At 35.2% G+C, this 6,643-nt stretch overlaps 1 protein-coding gene and 1 long non-coding RNA gene across 2 annotated transcripts in view; one reads left to right on the top strand and one right to left on the bottom strand.

Moving 5' to 3' along the window:
- opcml (opioid binding protein/cell adhesion molecule-like) overlaps positions 1-6,643 on the top strand; it is a 203,329-nt gene that overhangs the window by 163,253 nt on the left and 33,433 nt on the right. The gene's annotated exons all lie outside the window — the stretch shown is intronic.
- Positions 1,769-2,568, bottom strand: LOC108250283. The gene is made up of 3 exons (XR_001809274.3): positions 2,409-2,568; positions 2,254-2,305; positions 1,769-2,142 (listed from the first exon to the last, which is right to left on the bottom strand). It is a non-coding gene; the product is annotated as an uncharacterized LOC108250283 (long non-coding RNA).

Below are 6,643 nucleotides of genomic sequence, written 5' to 3' on the forward strand. Positions count from 1 at the left end.
AAAAAAAAAAATTTTTAAATAAATTTTTGTTTCGTAAAAAAATATTTTTATGGTTAAAAAGTTTTTAAGATGTTTTTTTGTTTGACATTATTATTTTTTTGATTGAATACTACTTTTTTTTGTTTGACATGATTTTTTTTTGATTGAGTACTCCTTTTTTTGTTTGACATGATTTTTTTTTGATTGAATACTCCTTTTTTTGTTTGACATGATTTTTTTTTGATTGAATAATTGTGAAACAAATCTAACTCCATAGATTTTCATTTGTTGTCATTTGTAATCATCAAAATTAAACGAAATAAACATTTGAAATATATGAGTTTGTATGTAATGCATGAATATAATATACAACTTTCACTTTTTAAATGGAATTACTGAAATCAATCTACTTTTTCATGATATTCTAATTTTATGACCAGCACCTGTATCTCCACCAAAGAGATTATGTTTTCAGTAATGTTGGTGTGTTTTGATAATTATTAAAATGATTTAAAAACTACTGAGCAGATTTTGATGAAATTTTCAGGAAATCTTGGGGTTGTTGCAACAAACAAGTGATTATTTTGGTGGTGATTCAGTTTGTACTATCCTGCCCTGCTCTGAATTTTGATCACAGTTCATTCTTGTGACTACAGTGAGACAGTTCTTGCTCACAGAGACATAAGAATATATAAAAATGACTTTCAAAACAGTGAAAGGTATGAATATATATCAGACTTCTGCTAAAAAATAAAAATTTTCATATGGTTCTAATGCTTGGTCAGTGAATTAACAAAGGGCTGGAGCTTTTTCGTTCTCCTCTCGGTGGAGGAGGACACTTTTTTTCTCTGTCTCCCATACCCTCCCCTCTCTGCCCTGCTTTAGCTCTGTGTCTGTCTTTTCCTTTGGAGCCTCTCTTTGCATATCTTCCAAAATTTGTGAATTATGGATTTGGTCAGCTGGTGTCTCAACCCAATTGATCAAATTTTCTCAATGAGAAGACAGTTTGAGGGAACCCTCTTGTCCGAACGGAACATTTTTCTCCGGATACACAATGGACACCTAGCAGGAGCGGAGGATTGTGTGTCTGTTGATACTGTAAGTCGTGGATGTAAAAGATGTGCACACAATTGGATTTTTGATAACAGGCTTTCTGCTTTTTGGAGTTAGCGGTTACCTAGCATATCGAGAAATTCGAAAAACCTTGGCAGCTGTTCTGGCCACTGTGAGGCTGCCAGGCATGTGTGATGGGATCTGTGATCAACACTCAGACTATGATGTTACGTGAGGTGAATCGCAGACTGGATGTGATCCTTTCACAGGATCGCAGGCTAGATGCAGTTCCTGGACTCGGGGTTGAAGTGGGATAAATCTTGGAGAAAGTTGTTTGCTCTGATCTGGTGGAATAGACCTGGAATTTGGCTGTTTGGATTCACCATTGAGAAGCACCAGCAAAACTTTGAAGGCAGATGGAAAATAAGAGTCGGCCTGGCCCAAAACAATTATTGTTATGCAAATCTGGCTCCCTTGTGCCAGCCTTTGGCCAGCTATCTTCAGTTCCTCCTGGATTTAATGTAAATAACATGCTCTGCCCCCTCCCCTTGCCTGAGGACATCTGTGGATCTGCTCTGGGCTGGCTGATAAACATTCCATCATATTATCAAAGACAATGGCCTCTGTGACGGGATTCATGGACTTATCTGCAAACACACACACACACACACACACATTCATACAAACACACTACACTGACCTCCACTGTCTCTGCTTGTCTCTTCATGTGTTGTGACAGTTTTCAAAAGTATTTAATAACAGAAATAGAACTATGCAACAAAATTCTGGGGTGCCAGTCAGGTATCCCTCCTGACACATAGGATAATTTCATTCAAATACCTTTGCACACAATACAGCCACATAAGGACCGGACACACAAGGTGTTGACCCTCAATTGGTCAAATGACAACAGAAATTTTCTTTTTGAGCAACAGCACATGAAAAAAACTCAGCAACAACAACAACAAAAATATCGCTATTTTCCTGGCTTTGAAAGCTCAAGTGTCCATAAAGAGGAAATAAACAATTAAGTTAAAAAAAATGTCTTTACTGTCCTTTCCAAGGAGGTACAGGCTCCCATATAAATTTCCTTTTGCTCCACAGCAACAGCTGCAGAACAATGACACAACAACAAAAAATAACCATCACGCTACATAAGCCATAAACTTTCATATTTACAGGAAAGAAGAAAGAGAAAGAAAAAAAAATGTAAACACTTACAGTGTAGAATTCACACGGCAGATATGGAAACACAAAATAGGTTCCTACGTTTCTGTGATGGATAAACAATATTCAATATTACTATAGAGTGTAATGAGTATTTTACTTTGGGAACTTTTGAAAGTATAAGATGTCGCCATGTGCAATGGACCTACCGGAGTTTTAGTGGTGAGGGATTGAACAGCCTCAGCGCTGTGCCTAAAACAAGGTTTCCGATCTGGGATGCACGCTTGTGACGATTTGTGAAAACGTCTGTACGCTTCTAGCGTCAAAAGGTAACTGACTGAGCGTCCTGAGAGGCGTCGTATTTCCTGTCTCTCGTGAGCGTGCACGATGTTCGCGTCCCTGAAAAACAAGCGTCAGGTGTTGTGTCAAAAAAAAACAAACGCCCAAGCCTTTTCCCTGGGTTCTTGTGAGCGCCACGACGTTCGCGTCCCCGAGAAAACGAGCGTTAGGTGAGGAGACCAAACCTGTGCAACATAGCTCCAGAAATGAGCGGGTTGTCACAGTGTCACTCTGCTTGCTATCTGGACCTTGTGTGGCTTCTTTTTCTTCTGCTTCTGTTAGTCTACCCTTATCAAATAGATTTGTCTTATTAATGCTTCTCTAAGAGGAAAACGTATTCATATTTAAATGGTCTATTAAGACCTGTTATCACTGTATCAACCTCACATATTTCCTCTTAGATGAAAGTTTTTATCCAAGATAAAAAATATACTGTAAAATATTATCATTATCATTATAGCAACTGTTCTGTTAGCTGTTGAAATGCTTCCTCTTAGAGGAAAGTTTATTTATGTTTAAATGGTCTATTAGGTTATACATCACTGACCGACTTACAGATTGTTAGTTTACTCAAATTACTTGTCAAAGTTATACCAATCTTGCTTTTAGCTGCAGTTACTTGACTGATGTTTTTATTTCTGTATTTGATTCTGTAATTGCTTTGTGATTAGTATTCTTGATATTTTTAAATGGTTCCTCTTATAGAAAGGTTTATTCATGTTTGTTAGTTTACTCAAATTACCTGTTATAGTTATACCAATCTTACTATTAGCTAAATTTACCTGATTGATGTTTTTTTTTATTTCTGTATTTGATTCTGTTGTTGTTTCTGTGTTGTAAAGCACTTTGGATCAGCTTGCTGCTGAAAAGTGCTATATAAATAAATTTCACTTCACTTCACTATAAAGTGAGGTTAACAGTTTAATTGTTATGTGCTGCTCTAGAGCAGGTGATGAGTTTAACTTCATCTTAAACTGTAAGTAAAAAGCTCTGTCCATTCACTGATTTTTTTTTCCTCTCAGTGAGATCCTAAATAAAAACCTCAGACTGACACAGTCTAATTGACACATTTATATATCATTCATAGTTATACTACTGTGACATTTTAAACAGATTGGCAAATAATATAAACTGAAAAATCCATTGTCATTTTAAAAGTCAGTTTGTGCTCCACATTTAGATGCTGGCACTGTTTTAATTTTTAATTTAACTACAACACAATATTTATTCAGGGATATATGCTCAATTTATCATTTCATCTGTAAAAAGTAATTCATGGATCTAATTTTAGGTAAAATAATTCCATCTGACCAGATCTCACTTTTAAATTAACTTACATAATTTTCAGCAAACATGAGAAATGTGCTTGAAAACTTTGTGCCTCAAGAAGCTGCAGTTAAGACTACAGTAAAAAAAAGTGTGCTTTGTACAAAAAAATATTATCAGAACCATAACTTCAACTGATAATACAGCCTCTATAAAATAACTGAACTATTAATTTAATATTCAGACGGCTGCTGATTTGATGTGACTTAATAAAAATATTCCTACTGAAACATTATTGGCTTGAAATTTTAATGGGTCATTTACTGAGATAAGCAGGCTGTAATTTAAGTTATCAAATAAATAAATTGTTTTTATTTATTCTCATTGAAATTGGTATTATTTTTCATCAGGCTGTAAGTTTTATTTAGACCAGGTCCTGTCTGCTTACTGATTCTCTGACATGTTTTAAGGTGTGAGTTTGGGAGATAATGATCACATCAAGTTACGGCATTAGCTTAAGTAGTTACAAGGTGCTACAGACATACCTTTCCATCCGGGACAGTCCCAAAATTTGCCCCTGTCCTGCGTCCTGCATATAAGGGCGGGACACTCAAATGTCCTGCATTTGACAAGTGCTGGCGTGGCTAACGTGTTCATGCCAATTTCACTACCATGCGGCAGCACTAAGCACATGAGCCTGACTGGCTCATCAATATTCATCTTTCAGGCCTGGCTCTGCACAGGCTCATTTGTGTGCAGGCTCTAGAGAGGCCATTATTGATTTTTCTGCTGAGTAAACACAAAGCTGCTTGAGAACTGAAAGTGTTGTGGGTTTTAACATAGAAGAGTGGATTTGTCCTGAAGATATCTAAAGTAAGTACATATTAGGGCCTGGACTTTAATGTGCTAATTACAGTAAATTAATTACAAAAAACCCCAGCGTGAAACAATTAACTCAATTAACCACATTTTTCTCAGTTCTCGACTTTCTGTCACAGCAGTGACACACTGGTACTCATACTGCAGTGGCAGAAATGCACTTAGAGTTTGTTTGCCAGCTGCACAGTGATCAAGTTGTTTGGTAATTAGCAATATATGACAAGAAGAACATACTGCCTTATTAGGCGGGATCAATTTTTTTTAATCCCAATGGTAACATGAAGAAGAACGTATAGTAGTTGTCTAAGTTGAGCCTAAAATAATTTTCTCATCACAGCAACAAATGAAGCTTAAGGTATCATTCAAATACAAAATGTGTTACTGATGTTAGAAAAGTGAAGTGAACATCTGTTTTTGGAGGGCAAGTTGTATTTTCTGTTTGCATGTGTACTTGTTCTGTGTTACCAACCTTGAAGATTTCTCAGGATAGCTTGCTTTGTTACTGCATAAGGTCATAAGGATAATTTGTGATAAAAGTATAGTATGATGCAGTCAAGACAAACTCATGGTATTCAGTAGGTAAAAAAATAATTAAATAAGACCAATGCAATGTTAAAGTCTGATCTCAGAAAAAGTTCAGCTTAAAGGCTAGTTGTAAGTCAGTGTTCTACCTTTCAATAAATATATAATATACTGATTTTATTTTGTTTTAATTATCCTAAGAATTTAGCAAAATGAACTTAAAAGTCTGAAAAATTTATTGTTGTGAGTAGATTTAAAAAATGTATAAATTATACTCCCCTTGGAACTATTTTGCGTCACTGGAACTTACTAATACAAAAAGCTGTCCCTCTTTGCCATCAGCAAAGAATGGCAGGTATCTACAGAGCTAACACACATTAGCAATGATAGGCACTGATGTTTGACAAATTTTAACAAAGACTCTTATTTAACTTTAAAATTGTTGTTTTAAAACTTGCAAAACAAAAAGATATGTTTTAAAGTCACCGCAGCGCAGTGACTGATCCCAGTTTGGTGTACATTTTAGGAAATCCTCACACATCAGAGCAAATGGCATCAGGCTTAGGTCTCAAAAAAGTGGCATTAGGTTTCAGGTATCAAATAAAATGGCGTCAGGCGTCTGAAAAAAAGTGTCATATATCAGGTTTCAGAAAAAAGTGCCTCAGAGAGAAGCCTTCTGCAAGTGGCACTGTTGTCAGGATTTTAATTTTTATTTCTAACTTTATTTATCTTCACTGTTACAAACACAAATAGAAAACAAACTGATATCAGCACAAACACAAACAATATTCCACAAAGAGTGTGTGTGTGTGTGACACAATTTCCATCAGAGTAATGCCTGTTGATAAAACTGAGTTTAAGTTGCAACTTAGCTAAAATTTTAAAGCTCCTACTATTTTAAACATGTTAAAATTCCATAAAGAATAAAATTCCATAAAGATTCTGGCATCTCCAAACATTTTTAATCCATTTGTATGGAGTTAGATTTGTTTCACAATTATTCAATCAAAAAAAAAAAATCATGTCAAACAAAAAAGGAGTACTCAATCAAAAAAGAAATAACGTCAAACAAAAAAACATCCTAAAACCTTTTTAACCATAAAAATATTTTTTTACGAAACAAAATTTTATTTAAAGATTTTTTTTTTTGATTGAAGTCACTAATTTTTTGATTGAAACTCTTTTTTTTGGTTGAGTCGATTTTTTTTGGGTTGAACTCGTTTTCTTGCTTATACAACTTTATTTGCTTTGGGGAAGCTTACATGAACATTCTGGGCGGGGATTAAGGACGAGCGATGTAAGACGTCTCCCTATTGGTTAACGCTGACTGAAGCGACAGACCCTAAGTACGGAAGCGCATTGTTATCACACAGGAAAAAAAAAATTTGAACGCTATCACGTTCAAATGTGATACGTATCTTGTTAAAACGTGATAATT

The sequence above is a fragment of the Kryptolebias marmoratus genome, linkage group LG13 (assembly GCF_001649575.2).
Source record: "Kryptolebias marmoratus isolate JLee-2015 linkage group LG13, ASM164957v2, whole genome shotgun sequence".
Taxonomy (NCBI): Eukaryota; Metazoa; Chordata; class Actinopteri; order Cyprinodontiformes; family Rivulidae; genus Kryptolebias; species Kryptolebias marmoratus.